Below are 21197 nucleotides of genomic sequence, written 5' to 3'. Positions count from 1 at the left end.
TATATAAGAGCCAGAACTATCAAACTCCTAGAAGAAAACATACAGATACATCTTCAGGACTTTGTGTTAGGCAATGGTTTCTTAGATTTTATACCCAAAGCAAGAGCAACAAAAGAAAAAAATACTTCAATGGAACCTCATCAAAGTTAAAAAATTCTGTACCTCAAATGGCTTTATCATGAAAGTAAAATGACAACCTACATAATGGGAGAAAATGTTTGGAAACCATGTATCTGATAAGGGTTAATATGTTAATATCCAGAAAATATGAAGAAATCATTCAACTCAACAACAAAAAGACAAACAACCCAATTTAAAAATGGGTAAAAGACTGGAATAGACATTTCTCCAATGAGGATATATAAATGGCAAAAAATACATGAAAAGATGCTCAACATCATTAGCCATTAGGGAAATGCAAATCAGAACCACAAGGAGATACCATTTCACACCCACTAGATTGGCTACTGTGTGTGGTGGGAATTAAGAAGGGAAGAGAGTGAACATGTGAAATAGTTATTTGTGAATATGGAAGGGACCTGACTAGGACACGGAATAGAAATGGGCAGCTGAGGCCCCAACAGTGAACTTTTAGTGGTACTAAACTTCACTTATAATTTTCCTCTGTATCTACATTATTAGTTCAATTACACAATCATGAGCATTATAAAGAAATCTGGAAGGAAATATACCAAGATCTCAATCATAATTACCTCTTGCTAGTAGGATTGTAAATTATGTATTTATTTTTCTTCATAACTCTGCTATGTTTTCTGTATTTTGAAATTTTGTGTAATGAACATACAAAAATTCATACGTAATTTATAATTATTAATATAAAAATGCACTCTTTTTAAATAAAGCTATTTCACTTAAAAAAAAACGCAATCAGTTCATATGTAACACTTGAAAATGAAAATTTTTTCCAGGGCAGTTGATTACAGGACAATTGGAACAAAACCCAGAATTTCTGTTTGCTTGTGAGCAATGTACTCTGGCAAAAACACTAGCAAAAACTGCTGCCAGCTGAACCCAGTCAGAATACATAAAAGGGGAGTTGGGGGAGGGGAAAGGAAGGGTGGAAAAATCAAGCACCTTTCTCCCACTCCAGAAGACCCTTTGAAGACCCTAATCAGAAATCATATCCTGCAGAAGTGGCTCCCTTTAGTGCTGGCAGCAGCCAGTTTAGGGGGCTCAGGCATGACACCCTTTGCCAATGCCTTCAGCTATCTGGCAAAGTCTGAGAGTGCAAAGAAAGTCACAAATTAGCAGTGATAGACAGAAGTTAATTGAAGAGGAAGGCTATGAATTGGATCAAAATCACTTTTGGTGAAACAAGTATCTGTTATAAAGGAAGGTCCCACATCTCAAAGGCAGAAAAACATGCCCCAGAATTGAAAGCTTAGAAAGATCGCTTCACTGTGGTTTCATGCCAATGCCAAACTGGGAACAGACCACACCCATCCACATCTGGGGTTACAACTTCCCATTGGGTTTCAGATAACCCTCCTTCTACCACGTCACATTGACTCCCATGCTCCTTCCCTTCTGATACGCATTTCAGCAGGCAAAGTCTTTTTCAAGGTAAAGTGCCATATCTATTGTAGTATTTTTGTATTTTTTAACCAAATAACACATGTAAAACTAGACTGTAGATTTTGCTGACAAAGGTTTCCCTCTAGTGCCCCTAAAGCATTTCCCCATAAGCCCTGTGGGTTTACTGCATAATTTTGAACTGCATGGTGATTTTTAAGGCAGCATATGTTGTGTCATAGCATGGGAAGACTGTGGGAAGACTCATTTATTGTCATTCTGCCGAAGTGAATGCCCAAAGTTAATGTAATCCCATCCAGAATTCCAATTGAATTTATTTTGGATCTTGATGAACTGATAGTAAAGTTTATTTAGAGCAGGGTTTCTCAACTTCAGCACTACTGACATTTGGGGCCCTTTGTTGTGGGGATCCTGGGCAGTGTAGGGTGCTTTGAATATCGCTGGCCCCTACCCACTAGATGTCAGGAACAGCATTCTCCCCACCCCACCCACCCCACCCCCAGATGTGACATCCAAAAATGCCTCTAGACATTGCCAGATGTCCTGGAGGGTAAAATCACCTCCTTGACAATCACTGATCCAGAAGAACACATTTTGTAAAAAAAACAAAAAAAAAAACCCAGAAAATCAGGGGGGGGGGGAGGGGGACTTGCCTTACAAATCAAAACTGTAAAACAATAAATATTAAAACCGTATGTTAGCAGGACAAATATTGTATGATTCCACTTATATGAAATATTTAGAATAGGCAAATTCATAGAGACAGAAAATAGATAGGCGGTTACCAGGGGATGAGGGGAAAGGACACTAGGAAGTCGTTGCTTAATGCATGCATTTGTGGTGATGGAAAAGTTAATGGTGATGTTGCACAACTTTGTGAATATACTTAATGCCACTGAATCGTACACTTAAACATGGTTAAAATGGTAAACTATGTGTTATATATATTTTACCACAATTTTTAGAGAACTATATGATACTCTCAGAAATTGACAACTTTATCTAGAGAACAGAACAGAGAATCCCAAATAATGAATATATGAAAATACAGTAAATTACAAAGGTGACATTTCAAATCAGTGAGGAAAATATTGTTTTTTTGAAGAGTACTTGAGATAATGAACTTTCCAAATGGAGGGAAAAGTTAGATCTCTATCTCATACTATTTACAAATGCAACTTTCGCATAGATTATAACTATGGCTTAAAACTTACAAAAATATTAAAAGAAGAGATAGGTGAATAGCTTTATCATCATTGAGGTAGAAAAATAATTTTTAAGCATTACACAAAACCTAGATGAGATAAAGGATTAGTTATCTATAGATTTAACTAAAAGTTAAACCTTCTTTATTACCAAAAGATGATTTAAAACAAAATTAAAAGATAAAATTCAGAGAAAATATTTACAACATGTTTAACAGACAAAGGGTTAATAATACTTACACACAAAAAAATTCAGATAATAAATAATGCATGGAAATTTTCATACCTCCAAGTTCAATTCATACAAAGAGATGTGTTATTAGTAAGTATACTAGTGTCCTGGCTGATAAAACAAATAACATACAATGTGTCGGCTTAAATAACAGAAGTTTATTGGCTCATGGTTTTGAGGCCAGGAGAAGTCCAAAATTGAGGTGTCAGCAAGATGATGCTTTCCCACCAAAGACTGTAGCGTTCTGGGGCTGGCTGCTTGAGACCCTTTGTCCTTGGCTTTTATGTCACACAGCTATGCACATAGCAATATCTTCTTTCTCCTCTGGATTCTGTGACTTTGGCTTTTTCCATGGTTTTTCCTATGTCTGAATTTCTCTCTGCTATATAGGAATCTAGTAATACAGATTAAAGCCCTATCTAATTAGGTTGGCCATACCTTAACTAAAAATAACATCTTCAAAATGTCCTATTTACAGTGGTTTCACATCCACAGGAATGGATTAAGATTAAAAACATGTTTTTCTCGTGCACATAATTCAATCCCCAACAAAAATTAAATGTAAAGAATATTTAAATATTCTTGTTATTAAAGAAATGGATCATAATACAATAGTGTGATAGTATATTTGTTAATCAAATATGTGAACATACTTGATATTCATCCAGTTAAAATGATTCTTCATGCATGTTCCGGTTTGCTAATGCTGCCAGAACGCAAAACACCAGAAATGGGTCGACTTTTATAAAGGGGGTTTATTTGGTTACAAAGTTACAGCCTTAAGGCCATAAAGTGTCCAAGGTAAGTCATCAACAATCAGGTGCCTTCACTGGACGATGGCCAATGGTGTCCAGAAAACCTCTGTTAGCCCAGAAGGCATGTGGCTGGTGTCTGCTCCAAAGTTCTGGTTTCAAAATGTCTTTCTCCCAGGATGTTCCTTTCTAGGCTGCAGTTCCTCAAAAATGTCACTCTTAGTTGCTCTTGGGGGGTTTGTCCTCTCTTAGCTTCTCCAGAGCAAGAGTCTGTTTTCAATGGCCATCTTCAAACTGTCTCTCATCTGCAGCTACTCTCTCAGCTTCTGTGCATTCTTCAAAGTGTCCCTCTTGGCTGTAGCAAGCTCGCTCCTTCTGTCTGAGCTTATATAGTGCTCTAGTAAACCAATCAAGGCCCATGCCGAATGGGTGGGGCCACACCTCTATGGAAATTATCCAATGAAAGATCTCACCCTCAGTTGAGTGATCACATCTCCATGGAAACATCCAATCAAAAGTCTCCAACCCAATCAACACCAATACATTTCCTGCCCACACAAGACTGCATCAAAGATAATAGCGTTTTGGGGGACATAATACGTCCAAACCAGCACAATGCATATAATGCAATAATATGCATTCATCAAAAATTATTAGAGAAATACATTAGAGAAAAATGTTAAAAACATGGAAATGATTTTATTATGTGCAAAAGGATAGTCATAAAATTAGTATGTATGTATGATTACACTTTTATTTTTAAAAACGTAAAAAGAGGATGGAGAAAACAAAAAGGATAAAACAACACACTAACAATGGTTATCCTGAGGTAGTATTGACTTTTATTTTCTTCTTCATCTCAGCTATAGTTACAATAATTTCTATAATTAACATATTTATAAATTTTTAATCAGAAACATAATATATACTTTTAAGAACAGTTGGATCTTGCTTTAAAATATGTGTGCTTTAAAATACTAGTAAGAATATACTCCTTCCCCCAATATTTGAGAGCCATGTCACATAACCCCTTCTTGGAAGATTTTCCCCACCCAGTCTGTTCAGCAAATTTGCTTACAATAGTACCTCATCAGTGTGGGTCAGATCTTGCCCTCAGCTCCAGCTAGTTAGATTAGGGGTGGAATTGACCCTAGTTAAGCCAATAAATCATCTCCATAAATTTGGAATTGGGACTCAGAGAATCTAATTTCTGTTGATTTCTTAGACTGGGAGCCAAGTAGGGCTGGAATGGCCATTTCCCATCACATGCATAGAAAACCAGAAAAATTAACATCCTATATAAAGAGAAAAAATACAGAGATGCAAGCAGACTAGAGACCATATGACATCAAAGAATGACAAAAAGTTTAGTAAAAGCTACATTGTGCACTAATTCATTTCTGTGAATGTGGATTCTTTGGGGGAATCCTGAAGAGGGAGCTGACTTCTATGACTGGATTGATGCAAGGCAAACATGTACGTGGAAGCTGGAGTTGAAGACAGAGGAGATCCTGAGAGCAGAATTAAAAATTCCTGTAGACCTTCAAACTTCCAACACTGTGGAATGATGGGTCCCAGATGAGCTCCCCAAGACAGGTAAACGGGGACCCAGCTATTATCTGGGTTATAGATGGAATAAATTCAAAATTTCACCGAGGTATATTTTTAAAATATGATGAAAGGTTGAAGGAGGAGTGGAGGGATTTGTTAGACTAGATGGTAGGGGAAAAGATTTACCTTCCTCTTTCTCTCCCCTCGCCTCCCCCCCCCCCAAGAACCCTTGTGACCATTCCATTGCTTTGTGATGCACACCTGGAATGCTTGTCTAGCGTGCACAGTCTCCTGGCTGGTTGCCTCAGGTGACAGTGCATGCTAGATGATGGAGAACTACCTCCTTTTTTCGGAGGGGCCTTAGTGTGGCATGACGGAGATCTAGCTCCACTTCTTGGCACATTGATTCACTCTTCTTCTTCCTGCATGGGATGTGACTCCTTTGGTTACTTGACAGAGGAGTTAACTTTTACCAATGTTTAGGAAAATCAGAGACATCCATCAGGTAAGGAACCCTAGGTCCAGCCCCCAACATACATCTTTTTTACTGGTTTCTCTTCCTGCTTTTCTACTCAATTATGTTGACACAGAGAGAAACCCACTATGGGAACTCTCAAAACAATTCTTCCTTCTAGGGGAACAGATCGGGCAGGGTAGGGGTTAGAGTCGGGAAGTGGGTTTCTATTCAAATCCCACAGACCTAGGTATGTTATAGGACTCCAGGGTGAAATCCCAAACACAGGAATTCACTGGCCACGGATTGTATTATTAGAACAGTTCATGCTCCCCACTGGAGAGCATAGTCTTTCATACTGGGTCATCAGTCACCTTCCCATGTCAGGTGTGCCTGTGCTAAGTGAGGACCTTTGTGTTGGTCTGATCTGGAGAGCAATGCTGAGTCTCTGAGTGCTTCTGACCAGATGCTAGAACCTGAGCTCTGTCCTCGGGGAGCAGAATCCTATTTGATGGAGCATGATGTACCTGTGGATCTGAGATTCTGTGCCCTTCTTCAGCAAAGGACTCCTGACAGATAAATCAATTGAGGATCACATACTGAAAACTGTTGTTTGAGTTTTTTACAGAAAAATAGAAAATATTTTTATCTACTTTAAAAATAAATAATTGCAAGAGAATCTTAGTTCTCTTAAGGCAAGCTACAGGCTAGGAGAAAATATTTGCAAACTATGTATCTGACAAAGGACTTGTATCCAAAATATATAAAGACTTAGTAAGACTCAAGGTTTAGTAAGAAAACAAAGAACAATGTAAAAATGGGCCAAGGATTTGTGATAAAGTAGAATTTCTAGGAATGACCCAAAAGAGCTCATGCATATATTAGTATTGGTTATATGGTGCAGTTGATCTTTAGAAAGGAAGATTATCTAGGTTGGCCTAATCTAATAACATAAGCCCTTACAGGCAGAGAACTTTCTCTGGCTGGTGAGGAGATAAAGACAGAAGAAGTCAGGGATATTGGACATACAAGAAGGACTTGGCACTCATTGCTGCTTTGAAGATGGTGGGAGTCACATGAGAAGAAATGAGTGTGGCCTCTAGAAGCAGAGCATGGCCTCCAACTGATAGGAAGGTAAAAAGGGACCTCAGTACTACAACCATAAGGAACAGAATTCTGCCAACAACATGAATGAGCTTGGAAGTGGGTTCTTTCCCACAGCCCCCAGATATGAGCCCAGGCTAGCAGATCCCGTTATATCATCCTTGTGATTCTTTGAACATAGAACCCAGCTGAGGCTGTCCAGACTTCTGATATACAGCATATAAGCTAATAAATGCATGTTGTTTTATGCCACTAAGTTTGGGATAATTTCTTATGGCACCATAGAAAACTAGCACAGATTTTGATAAGTTTGGTGCTGCTGTAACGAAACGTAAAAATGTGGAAGTGATTTTGGAATTGGGCAGTGACATCTGTAAGAACTTTAAGAAGCATGATGGAAAAAACCTACATTGTCTTGAACAGGCTGTCAGTAGAATATGGATGTTAAAGAGCTCCAGTGAGGGCTCAGAAGGAAATAAGGAGTGCTGTGGAGAAAATCTAAATCACTTTGATAATACCTAAATCTCTGTGAACAAACTGTAATCAGAATGATGGACATTAAAGGCACTGCTGGTGAGGGCTCAGAGGAAGTAAGAAACATGTCCTTGGAAAGTGGAGGAAGGGGGATCCTTGTTACATAGTGTCAGAAAGCTTAGTCGAATTGAGTCTTGCTGTTATCTGTAAAGTAGAAGTTGTAAATGAGAAGTTGGATATTTAGCTGAAGAGAGATCCAAGCAAAGTGTTGAAGGTGTGGCCTGATTAATTGAGGAAAGAAAAAAAGAAACTAGAACTTGACGGTTTGGAAAATTCTCAGCCTAAAAAGGTGGCAAAAGATGCTACAATTAGGAGTTTGATTTCCAAAACATGACATGGTGGGGGGGTGAAGATGAATGTGTTGGTATACAACCTTTTGCTAAAACATCAGAAAGATTAAAAAGGCAGAGTTTTCAGTCATACAGAAGTCTCTATGAAGAAATTAAGAATGTGACTCAGAAATTTTCTCAAACTAGAGGGCTTCTAGGTGGTTTAAAGACATTGTCCCCAAACGTCTCAGCATAAACCAAAGATAGAAAAGGGATTACCTCATAAATATCTGTGGATGAGACCTTTGTCTAATGGAGTGAAGCCCTGTGAAACCATGAAAAGCCAACAAAATTCTTTGTTATGCACCTTTGTCTCTTTCTAATTTTTGAAACAATCTCAAATATACAGAAAAGTTGCAAGTACAGTACAAAGAAATTTGTTTTCCATGAACCATTTGAGAGTCTATTTCCAACATGATGACCTACTACCCCTGAGTATATTAATTGTATTTCCTACAAACAAGGATATTGCCCTACATAACTACAATACAACCATGAAAATCAAGAAATACACTACCATCATACTAAGTCATTACAATCTAAGGATTATATCAAAAAATATGCTATGGAATGTAATCCTTAGACTCCAAAGAAGTTTTGCCAATTGTCCCAATTATGTCCTTTCTTCCAAAAGGATCCAGTTCAGAATCACATGTTGTATTTATTTGTTAGGCCTCTTTAGCCTCCTTCAGTCTGAAACAGGTCTTCAGTCTTTCCTTGATTTAAATGACCTTAATGTTTTTGAAAATTACAGACCAGTGATTTTGTAGCCTGTCCCTCAGTTTGGGTTTGCCTGTTATATCTTCTTGATTAGATTTAGGATATGCAACTTTGGTAGGAATATCATACAAGCAAAGCTGAATTTTTCTCATTGCATTCTATCAGGTGATGCCTGATTTCAATTTATCCCATTACTGATGATTCTCACTTTGATCACTTAATTCCGGTGGTATCTGCCAGCCTTCTCCACTGGAAAGTTAATTTATTTCCCTTTGAGTAGTACTTTGAAACAATGTAAATATTCCATTACTTATCAAATATTCAATTAATTAATTATCAATGTAAATATGCACTCATGATTTTCTTTTCTGATAAATTGGCTAAGTATCTGTTATTTTTAATATTTGTTTTGATGGTTGTTCTAGTTTGCTAATGCTGCTGGAATGCAAAATACCAGAAATGGATTGGCTTTTATAAAAGGGGATTTATTTGGTTACACAGTTACAGTCCCAAGACCATAAAGTGTCCAAGGGGATGCATCAGCAATTGGGTACCTTCACTGGCGGATGGCCAATGGTGTCTGGAAAACCTCTGTTAGCTGGGAAGGCACATGGGTGGCGTCTCTTCCAAAGTTCTGGTTTCAAAATGTCTTTCTCCCAGGATGTTCCTCTCTAGGCTGCAGTTCCTCAAAAATGTCACTCTCAGTTGCTCTTGGGGCGTTTGTCCTCTCTTAGCTTCTCTGGAGCAAGAGTCTGCTTTCAATGACTGTGTTCAAAAAGTCTCTCATCTGTAGCTATTCTCTCAGCTTCTGTGCATTCTTCAAAGTATCCCTCTTGGCTGTAGCAACCTCACTCCTTCTGTCTGAGCTTATATATGCTCCAGTAAACAAATCAAGGCCCATGCTCAATGGACAGGTCCACACCTCCATGGAGATTATCCAATGAAAGATCTCACCCTCAGTTGAGTGATCACATCTCCATGGAAACATCCAATCAAAAGTCTCCAACCCAATCAACACCAATACATTTCCTGCCTACACAAGACTGCATCAAAGATAATGGCATTTGGGGGGATATAATACATCCAAACCAGCACAATTGTCAAACACAATAGTTACAGATTTGGCCAATAGGAGCCCCTTTAATCTAGCTTCTGTGTCCTTCTGACCTGTACTCATCATTCTTTGAATACTTCCTGACTTTCTGCTTCACCAGGATGTTCCAAACTCATCTTCCATTTCTCTAAGTAGCTTGTTTCCCTTTAGTGGAAAAATATCTGGATTGTAGGTGTTCTCATTTTAATTGGGTGTCACTGTTCCCAGATCCTCTCAGTGTATAAGATTAGGGAATCTATCTATATGTGCATGTGTATGTATGAGTGTGACTATATGCATGCATATGTATACATATATATCTATATATATCTATCTATCTATATATATATATATATATATATATACGCACTACATATAGATACACACATTTAAATCTCTTCCTTCCTTCCTTTCTTCCTTCCTTTCTTCCTTCCTTCCTTCCTTTCTTCCTTTCTTTCTTTCTTTCCTTCTTTCTTTCTATTTATCTATCTATCTTACGCAAACCATGAGTTCACAGCATTACCTCTAGTGCCAATCCAACATCACAGGGTTCATTACAGTATTCTCCCTTCTCTAACAGTAAGAAATCGTAATACATGCAAAAATCAGTTGTGTTTCTATACACTAGTACTGAGCAAGCTAAAGAGGAAATCTGGAAAAAAAACTAATTTACAATAGTAACTAAAAGAATCAAATATCTGGGAATAACTTTAACCAAGGATGTAAAGGACTTGTACACAGAAAACTACAAAACAGTGCTAAAAGGAAATCAAAGAAGACCTAAATAAATGGAAGGACATTCCATGTTCATGGATTGGAAGACTAAATATTGTTAAGATGTCAATTCTATGCAAAATGATTTACATATTCAATGCAATCCCAATCAGAATTCCAACAGCTTATTTGCAGAGATGGAAATGAGAGTTCAGAAATAGACCCTAACACCTATGACAAACTGGTTTTTGACAAGACTGCCAAGTTCACTCAACTGGGAAAGAATAGTCTCTTCAACAGATGGCGCTGGGAGAACTGGATATCCACATGCGAAAGAATGAAAGAGGACCCGTATCTCACACCATCTACAAAAATTAACTCAAAATGGATCAAAGACCTAAATATAAGATCCAGGACTATAATACTCCAAGAATGAAATGTAGGGAAGCATCTTCAAGATCTTGTGTTAGGCAATGGTTTCTTAGGCTTTACACCTAAAGCACAAGCAATGAAAGAAAAAATAAATGGGACCTCCTCAGAATTAAAAACTGTTGTGCATCAGAGGTCTGTCATGACAGTGAAAACACAACCTACTCAATGGGAGCAAATATTTGGAAACAACTTGATTAGGGTTTAATATCCAGAATATATAAAGAAATCCTACAACTCAACAATAAACAGACAACCCAATTAAAAATGGGCAAAAGACTTGAACAAATATTTCTCCAAAGAGGATATACAAATGGCTAAAGAACACATGAGAAGATGCTCAACATCACTAGTTATTAGGGAAATGCAAATCAAAACCACAATAAGATATCATTTCACACCCAGTAGAATGGCTACTATTAAAAAAACAGAAAGTGTGGAAAACAGAGCCTGAAGTTTCTCCTCTCCTTCCCACATACTTGAGGTGGGGGCCTGGAACAGTGGGCCCCTGCTGAAGACAGAACACTATCAAAGCATGCCTCATTTAAAGTATGCGTGGATGTGAGAATGCAGCTGGGGAACTGTTTTTCTGTTATTGTCCTTGAGAATAAGATAAGAACCATTTTGCAGACATGATGTAAACCACCTTGAGAAAATGTCTATGTGCACATTAAAGCATTTCTCTATCCTAAAAGCATAATAAATAAGGGTCTTGGGAACGGGACAGACACACTCGCCAGACAGGCGGTGTGTCCCCTGCTCCCAGTCTCCAAGAGATATTTTTGTCTCAAATATTAATTTCTGCATCGCCCCCAGCAACAAGTGGTGCCCAACGTGGGGCCGGAATCTCAAAGTAGCTGGTCCATTCCATTCCGGGGAAGGCTCATTTAATTGACTAAGGTGTGTGATATCAGCGCAGGAACTCGGGTGGAGCAGAGTCCTCACTACTTCTCTAGGTAAGAAGACTCCCAAGCATTTTGTTAAAGCAGGGTTACTATGGGGAATGGAGACAGCATAACCAAGTATCTACCTTTTGTCTATCTCCTCTATCAGCTCCTAAAAGCTGACAGTGCTAAGGCTAATGAATCTCATATTCTAGAGCTCTTGCAAATTGTACAAAAGTATTGCTCTTGGTTTCCTTCTCTTGGCTCCCTGGAATCTAGTGATTGGGATAAGGTGGGTAAAGAGTTAAAAAAAATTGCATATACAGGGTGTCCCTTTGCCAGTCACTATTTGGTCCACTTGACCTTAATTAAGTCAGTTTTAAAGCCTCTCCTGATGGAGGATGAGGAGGAGAATAATGATAATAATCTGGCAGACCCAGAGGGTGAGAATTCTCTCCCCCTTAAGCCACGCTCTCCATCGTCCTCCTCAATTTAAGGAGCTTCCACCGCCTCCTCCTCCTTCCCCACCTTTACAAGGAACAAAAACCCCCAGCTATCTTCTATTCAACAAGGCACTTTGGATTTGGAACTTTAAAAACTGGTCAGCTACATCCTTAAGAAAACATAAATTAGGAAGCAAAATATCGGTCTCAACCTTAATAACCTAGGGGCTAATTTGTTCTGCCCTATATCCCCTTCAGTCATGCATTCAGCCCAGGGCTCTCCCTAAGAAGTCTGGAAAAAAAAAAGGATGTAATTAGAGAGGAGGAAGATTGGCCACCTCTGCCTCCTCTGCCTTTGCAGGATGAGCAACACAAAAAACAAATTCTTATTCCTAACAATTCTCCACGTCCTGTTATGGAGCAATGTAACACCTATACATTCCATTAATCCCTGCCAAAAAATTGTTTATCACTGTTTCAGAATGCATTAACTAAAGTGTTTTAAATGTCTAGCAGTGTTCTAGCAAGTTTAATTTTATGGTAATAGCATGTTGTATAAAAAGTATAAAGAATGTTTTTCTAATTAGAGGGAAAGAGAAAGTGTCTTTGCTCTAAATAACTGATTGTTTAAGAATGTAGGATAAAGCCAGAATGAATGCAGGAAGTTGCAGAAAGTTTGGGAAGTAAGAAATTTATGTCTGAATTTATGTAGAAATTAACTTCTAATCAAAGTTAGAAGATGGTAAAAACTAGTAATAACTGCTTAACAACGGAATCTCACAACTTTAAAAAAAAAGTGGTTTTGTAAAACAAAATAGCATTAAATATTCTAACCACCACCTAAAGCAGTAATTAATATTCATTGTTGTATGTATGTGCCTAATAATTCACAAAATATATTCCTGCTGTTTTACTATCAACCTAGCCACTCTCTTCCTGCTTCTCCTATCCTACTTCTCATCATAATAATTATATGTTATAAAATGTTTGCTTAAAAACAATTTCCAAAATCATTTTGGTAACTTTTAATATGAAATATTTTTTTAAAATGTGCTTTTATTAAAAGTTTCCTTAGATTATGAAGGCATTATTTCATAGTAAAAGGTTATAAAAATGTTTTCCTAAGTGATCAATGTAAAAGGCAAAAAAAAAAAATCTGTTTTGTCAATTCCATTTTTTCAGAAAGCCCCTGCAAGTCAATTGTGTGTGTGTGTGTGTGTGTGTGTGTGTGTGTTTTGTTTGTCTGTCTTATAAAAAATACTTCCTAAAAAAGGGTTCCTCCCAGCAGTGCCCAGTTCAAATGGCCATTTTGTTTAACTTACTTGTCTCATTAAAAATATACATAATAAAGGGAATATTTTCTTACTCGCAACTTGCTTGTCATTAAATGAGATTTACCACAATCAAATCTATTAGATTATATTATGGATTATAATATAATATAATAGCATTATATTATGGATCTGCCTGTTGTCCTACTCTTAACAAAGATAATGTATCTCTCTGAATTCTACTACTTTCAAATATTTATAAATAGATTTCACTGAGGACATATTATATTTAATTATGTCTGTCTGCACATAATAGACACTTAAAACATATTTTAAAATATATTTTAAAACATATTGAATCATTAAAGAATTATGTAAGTAAAGTGGAAACTATTTTTAAAAATTGTGTAAATATAGTATACTGTGAAAATGAAGCCTGGGAAAATATAACCACTTTACTTAGTTATCTTTTAAATTATAAAGAGTTAAATCAAGCACTTAAAATTTATTACTTCTATAATTTATATATATATGTATGTGTATATATGTATTATATATATAATGTCTATCATGCTCCAATAATAGCAGTACTTAGAAAAATATAGGGGAATATAATTCATGCTATTATTAATAGCTTCTTTGCTTTTAAAAACACTTAACTTACTTTCCTTTTTGTAAGTAATTTTACCAGACTAAGTCCATTTATCTAGATTAAATTTAATTCACTTGCAGTATCCTCATCTCTAAAAATTCTTATTGATGTATTGTGCTCATATTTCTCCTACTTGGTAAAATTATAAATTTAATCTTGTAAATTTAAACTGTAATTAATATCAAAGTGTCCAGTTACATTTGAGAGTGTTCATTTAAGAACTTTAATATGCAATTTATAATCATGAATACGTCAAAAGCTTTGTAATTCAGTGAACAAAGTATAAAATTGGTGAAATATAAAAGATCTGCTTCTTTATTCTTTGTATAACCACATAGTGAGCAATAAAAATAAATTTCCTCAACTATCTCACATTCTTTTTGTTGTTCTAATAACAAAACAATGCTTTGCAAAATAGAGAGTTAAGTTAGGGTAACTATTAAAACACTGAATTTCTTCAACCTACTAATGTAATCAACTACAGTTTAATAATTATTTTATAAATTATCAGTAATTTATTATGTCACTACAGTAAAATTATTAAAATCTTAATTTAAAAATGAAATTCATTTTGTAAAATGTCATTTCCAATAATCTAAATAGAATGCACTTAAATGGTATTCCAAACCTCATCAACTTTACATTTTGTAGCAAAACATTAAAAGAATATTTACAAAAACAAAAAGGGGAAGATGAGAGTATGGATAAAATCACACCTGTGGTCCGTCTCCCCCGTGTTTTGTTTACCTTGAATTATTTAAATTGTTATGAGAAACTTGATGGCACTTGATGGCACTCCTGTGGAAGGACATTTCTTCAGCCCTCCTACTACATCCAGATATATTTTTACTAAAAGTCCTCCTGTGTGGTGGAAGGACCCTGTGACAGGGCAGTGGACAATAGAAAATTGTTAACATGGGGATGAGGTTTTGCTTGTGTCTCTCCAGGTGAAGATCAAGCTCCTATTTAGATGCCCACATGACACTTGAAACTGTACCATGAGTGGGAAAAAGAGAAAGTTCATGTGGGACCTAGAACCTCTGATGATGCAGATGGAGGGCCTCTTGCTGAAAAAAACTCACATCGGACCAATGCCAGCCACCACTGAGGCTTCTCCTCCTATATAGGGACAAAGTATAATTCTACTTTGGCCTTCTTACATTTACCACTATGTTGGGACACGGGAAAAAAAAATGTTTGTCTTTGGGCAACAAGCATGGCTTTCAATAATTCCAAAGCATGGAAATGTCTCTCATTCTATGTTATATTTGTTGACAGGTCAGACTTTTGCATACCAAGTAATAGTAGGATAAATGATGGAACTCCACAGCATCCTGTCTGTCAAGCGCCCAAAGTATTGGTCTCCAGACCTTAATGAGAATACATTGGGAAACTTGTTGAGGGGCTAATGGTGTGCTACTGCTTAATGGTTCCTATGGAATTGTAACTGACTGGTCCCCTAAGGGGTTTGCAGTGCAGAACTGCAGTGGCCGAAATGAGTCCTGCTCGGCACATGAACAATTAAGATGGAAAATTCGTACACATAATTTGGCATCCCTTCTAAGTGATACTGATAGTATGCAAACAGAAGCCAGAAAACCTATAACATGGCATGGTATGGGAATGGTCCCACCATGGCCTTTTAAAAATAATTTTGCCCCTCAAACATCTATTTGGAAAATTCCAATCACTCTACAGTATATTAAAATATGGAATGGAACATATTCCCATAAAAATAATTACACTTTAAACTTGAATTAAAGTTCAAACACTTTAGTGTGCAGGCTTGTGTTAGAGACCCATATGTATTTTGGATAGGTAATCTCTCTCTTAACATAAGTTCTAAGGAGGTTTCTTGTAATGCTAATGCCACTTGTGCTTTATATTCTTGTGCAAATAGAACCTTAAGTAACAGCAATCTTACCTTAATTGTCTTACAAAGACCAACGGGCCTCTGGATCCCAGTAACTCAGGAAAGGCCCTAAAAATCCTCTCCTGATATGCATCTACTATTAACATTATTAAATAAAGTGTTACATAAAGTAAAAATATTTCTAGGTATATTAATTGCATTTATTATAGGTTTAATAGCAATAACCACTGCTGCTGCTGTAGCTGGCACTGAGCTTCATCAATCAGTACAGATGGCACACTTTGTATAAACATAGCATGAGAATGCTAGTTAAAGCTTGGGGAGAACAGCTGAGAATTGATAAGGAAGTTAACCAGCATTTGGTTAACTTAGAAAATGCTGTTCTCTTACTTGGAGAAGAAATAGAAGATCTAAGGCATAGAATACAATTAACATGTGATTGAAATATACCTACCTTTTGCAAAACTCCACATGAATACAATTCTTCAGCAGTAAGCTGGGATAAAATTAAAAAAAACATTTAATGGAACATCATAAAGTTTATCTATTGATATTTCCCAGTTACAAGCTGATGTTCATGCAATTCAACAAGCAAATCTCCAAGTTTTATTCTCATCTAAAATCTTTCAGAGCATTGCTGATGAAATACAACAGCTAAATCCTTTACCATGGGTTAAAAGCTTAAGTCGTGAAATGTTAGGAAGTGTCTTTATAATATTAATTTGTCTTTTATGTTTATGTCTAGTCCTCCAATGCACGAGACAAGCAGTCTCTGGTTTAACTGAGAAATCTACAATTCCAGCCATAATGTCTGCAATAAAAATAAAAACAAAAAGGGGGACATGTGGAAAACAGAGCCTGAAGTTTCTCCTCTCCTTCCTGCATACTTGAGGTGGTGGCCTGGAACAGTGGGCCCCTGCTGAAAATAGAACACTATCAAGGCATGCCTTGTTAAAGTAGGCGTGGACGTGAGAATGCAGCTGGGGAACTGTTTTTCTGTTATTGTCCTTGAGAATAAGATAAGACCCATTTTGCCGACATGATGTAAACCACCTTGAGGAAAATGTCTATGTGCACATTAAAGCATTTCTCTATCCTAAAAGCATAATAAATAGGGTCTTGGAACGGGACAGACACACTCGCCAGACAGGCGGGTGTGTCCCCTGCTCCCAGTCTCCAGAAATATTTTTGTCTTGATCTTAATTTCTGCATTGCCCCTGGCAACAAAGAAAGCTACAAGTGTTGGAGAGGTTGTGGAGAAATAGGAACACTCATTCATTGCTGGTGGGAATGAAAATGGTGGCAGCTGCTAGTGGAAGGACACTTTTGTGCTTCCTCAGGAAGCTAAATATAGAATTTCCGTATGACCCCACCATCCCACTGCTGAGTGTATACCCAGAAGAATTGAAAGCAGGGACTTGAACAGATATTTGAACACTGATGTTCATAGCAGTATTGTTCACAGTTTCCAAGGGATGGAGGCAACCCAGGTGTCCATCAGCTGATGAATGGATGAAAAAATGTGATGTATGCATACTATGGAATATTTTCAGTTATAAAAAGGAATGAAGTCCTGATGCATGCAACAACATGGATGAACCATGATGACATTATGATGAGTGAAATAGTCCAGATACAAAAGGACAAATATTGTATGATTTCCTGATATGAACTAATTATAATAAGCAAATTCATAGAATTAGACTTTAAAATACCAATAACTAGAGGATAGACTGAGTATAAGGAATGTGGAGCTGACGCTTAATTTGTACAGAATTTCTATTTATGTTGATTGTAAAGGTTTGGAAATCGATGATGGTGATGGTAGCACATTATTGTGAGTGTAATTAACAGCTCTGAGCTATGTATGTGAATGTGGTTGAAAAGGGAAGTTTCAGGTCGTGTATGTTACTAGAATGATAGAAGATAAAACATGGGACTGTATAACAAAGTGAACCCTGTTGTGGACAATGGACTGGGGTTAATAGCACAAATATAGGAATATTCTTTCATGTATTATAACAAATGCACAACACTAATACAAAGTGTTAATAATAGGGTGGTACATGGAAAAAATACACATAATATGAACTATGGACTATAGTTAATTATACTATTTTAATAATCTTTCATCAGTTGTAACAAAGGTACTACGCTAATGCAAAGTATTAACAATAGAGAGGTATATGGGAACACTGTATTTTTTTACATGAATTTTCTGTAAATCTACATCTCTAATTAAAAAAATAATAAGTTTTTTAAAAGTACTGCTAAACTTCTAGGAAATGGTTTCAATTTTTTGCTTATTTTAGAAAGGTTACATGGCTTTAATTTTATAGTTGTAAAACAAATTTCTTAGTATAAATCAAAACCATAAAACATCATTTCTTTCCCCTTATCCTTAGCCAAGTGAAATTTTTTCACATTTATTTAAAAAATGGGCGTATTGTTATTGTTTCTCCATGCTAATTTCAGAATTAAGGAGGACCTTGGCATTTAAAAAATATTAGTCAGTTTAAGATTAAACTTAAATTAGTAAACACTTGAATTGGATAACTAACAAGAGGTAATTAATATATGCATAAAGGAATGTAGCACATAGAACTCATTTCTTTGCTAATAAAATTACAGCATGTCTTCATGAAAAAAAGATTGATGATGTAGGAGAGAAAATAGAGTAGAATCGCTGAAGGTGTGCCTTGGGTAGGCAAAAGGGGATGTGCTCTGTTGCATAAGTGGATAGACTGGATTTATACAGGAGGGAAGGCAGGGTCTGCTGGTTCAGATGATAGTAGGTGGGTAGACGAGGTGTGGAGAGGCAGTAGAAATTCTCTTCTACTTGGTCCAGTTTTTCCTCAGTCAAGCTGGTCATCAGCTCCAAGACAGGATAGGAGAAAAGGTATTGGAGGTGTGAGGAGAGAGGAAGAGGTTTGAAATGGTTATGTGGAAATGGCGAGAATAAACAGAGTATGTAACCCCACTAGAGGTTTGCAGTCATGCGGTTTTAATGAGACCAATCATTCTGTGAGTTGGGCTTTCTCCATCCATATTAAACTCCAAGTGCAGGCATGATGGCAGTGAGAGTTGGATTTAACCAGGTTTGTGGTTTTGCCAACTGAATACCACTAGGCTGGGTGGGGGCATGGAAAAAGAATGCCATGCATATGCAGTGTGCTGATTATAGTGACAGCTCACAAATGTAGGTGGGTAAGGAAAGACGAGATTATCAAGGGGTCAGGGTCAGCCAAAGGGTGGTTGAATCAACAGATTGGAGGTTGTGGTGGGTCAAGAATATTCCAGATCTGGGGAAGAGATAGAGTGAGCTGGAAAGGGTGGAAGTGGTGGTTGTAAGAATGAGATGCATGTAACTGAGATTCCTAGATTTCTAGGAAAATGACAAGCACAGCAGATCTTGGCCTTGTTGCCCCTCTGGTTTAAGAAACTTGCAGAGCTTAGTTAACTTCAGAATCAAGGAATTAATTATTTTTAAAATTATGAAGCTTTGGTTGTAATATCCTGAAGCAGGGTGGTTATGGTATCTCAGATATTAACTTTTTCACTCTCAAACACCTGATAGATGATAGTACTATGAATGTACAAATCCTGTCAGTATTCACTGACTGCTTTTCTTCCTTTCCACTTAAGAAACTACTGGAATATGAGTGACCCTTAGAGAGTGATGTCTAGATAATCTTGCCTCCAGTCTAATGTATTTTTTTGAAGAGAATCCCTTTTTTACAAACTTTGTACTTTAAATATTACTTATTAATTGATAAATCGGTGTGCTTTCTTCATGAGTTATGTGACACTGTGTACTTTCACACACCCCCTTATTGAAAATTGCTTGTTTAAGGCAAAGTGCAGACTGAACTGGCCCAAGTGACCTGACACCTGGGCCTTGACTCAGCAAAAATCTCTGGGAAAACAGATGATAATTTACAAAAATAAACAAAGGGGAGGGGTCTTAAAGTTCACATACACTCAATCATCTCACAGCCTGGTCTTCCTACCACCACCCTCATTACCTGGAACAACTGAGAAGGAGGGGAATTATCACTCCTGCCTAGTAGGGATGATCCTTGGGTGACCACTCCCCAGTTTCAATATTTAACCTTATATTTTACAATCACTACACCTCACGTTTTCATTTATCGGTCTTTTGAGGGGTGTGGGAGTGCACAAGGCAAAAAGATGGCATCTAGCACAGTTTCTGCCCCTTGGCTCAACTCCCCACCTGAAGCCACTCCTCATTACAGAGAGCTTTATCCTCATGGGGAAGAGAGCAAGGGATCTGGTGCTCTGGCAATGTCCACAGAAAGCCACATGAGATACCCAGTAATATCCAGTCTTGTAGGAAAGTATGTATAAATAGTATGTATATGTATATGTGCATGTGTATACATGTCTTTAAGACATCATCCCTTCCCTCAAGAAATTAAAACTTGATTTTATAATAGAAGGTACATGGGGCAAAGGGAATAAAGTATGATTCATTAGAACTGAGGTTAAATATGAAAGGAGGAAAGAAAGAATGTGTAACTGGAGTTATCAGAGAAGGCTTCATAGAGGGTGGCTCTTAAAGGAAAGGCTGAGATTCAGGAGAGTTGGGAAAGATGACCATGGAAACTGCTGGCATCAGCAATCCTAAGGGCATCAGGATTTAGCTCCTGAAGTATAAAAGGCTTACTTCTGAAATGCTGGAGGCTTGTGAGGTCTTGAGCTCTTCAACCTTTTATTAACCCAACATATTTGTATCAGGAAGAGCCAAGGTCCTTCTTCATTTTGGTTTCATCCCTACAGGAGAGAGAAGGGAAAATGAAATCATAGGGTCCAACTTGCACATTTTGCAGGAGGCATAGTGCCTGGGTGGAAGAAATTTTCAGGTATCTATGGAAATGCCTGAGGCATCCAGAATATGGAAATAAAGTGACAAAATAAGACATTTATTGAAATAAATGATTACAAAATGTCAATCTCATCAAATTTTCTTTTTTTTTTTTTTTGTTTGTAATTGTTCTATAAATAATTCGGGGGTAAAATTTCTCACATCAAAAAAAAAAAAATTCCTGAGCATTCACAAATGACTGCTAAAAAGTCAAGACAATCATAAATTAAAATCAATTATGGGTAGTCAACAATTTGATAATCAAATTTTGAAATTCTTTATTTTTAACAAAAAAAAAATTTTTTCCCATGCGTGTTGTGGGTGCATTTCCATGTCTTTGATCTGATGTGTGGTGCAGTCCAGGCTGTAGCAAGGCAATATGTCGTCTTTTTTCTTCTGATTTTTTGCCTCAGTTTTTCTAAAGTATCTAGGAAACTCAGAAAAACACTTCAACCAGTGGGGTTTTGTTTTGTTTCACTTTAGTTTTGGTCTGGAATGTAAACTAGAGTATGGTGCTG

The 21197-nt window shown here is 36.9% G+C and overlaps 1 long non-coding RNA gene across 1 annotated transcript; it reads left to right on the top strand.

Annotated features, from left to right (window-relative positions):
- Positions 1 to 4307: 4307 nt before the first annotated feature.
- LOC119542088 lies at positions 4308 to 17678 on the top strand. Its single transcript, XR_005218417.1, has 3 exons — positions 4308 to 5339; positions 11488 to 11627; positions 14869 to 17678. It is a non-coding gene; the product is annotated as an uncharacterized LOC119542088 (long non-coding RNA).
- The last annotated feature ends 3519 nt before the right edge of the window (positions 17679 to 21197 follow it).

The sequence above is a fragment of the Choloepus didactylus genome, chromosome 8, assembly GCF_015220235.1.
Source record: "Choloepus didactylus isolate mChoDid1 chromosome 8, mChoDid1.pri, whole genome shotgun sequence".
NCBI classification, from domain to species: domain Eukaryota; kingdom Metazoa; phylum Chordata; class Mammalia; order Pilosa; family Megalonychidae; genus Choloepus; species Choloepus didactylus.
This window is presented reverse-complemented; position numbering and strand designations above follow the sequence as displayed.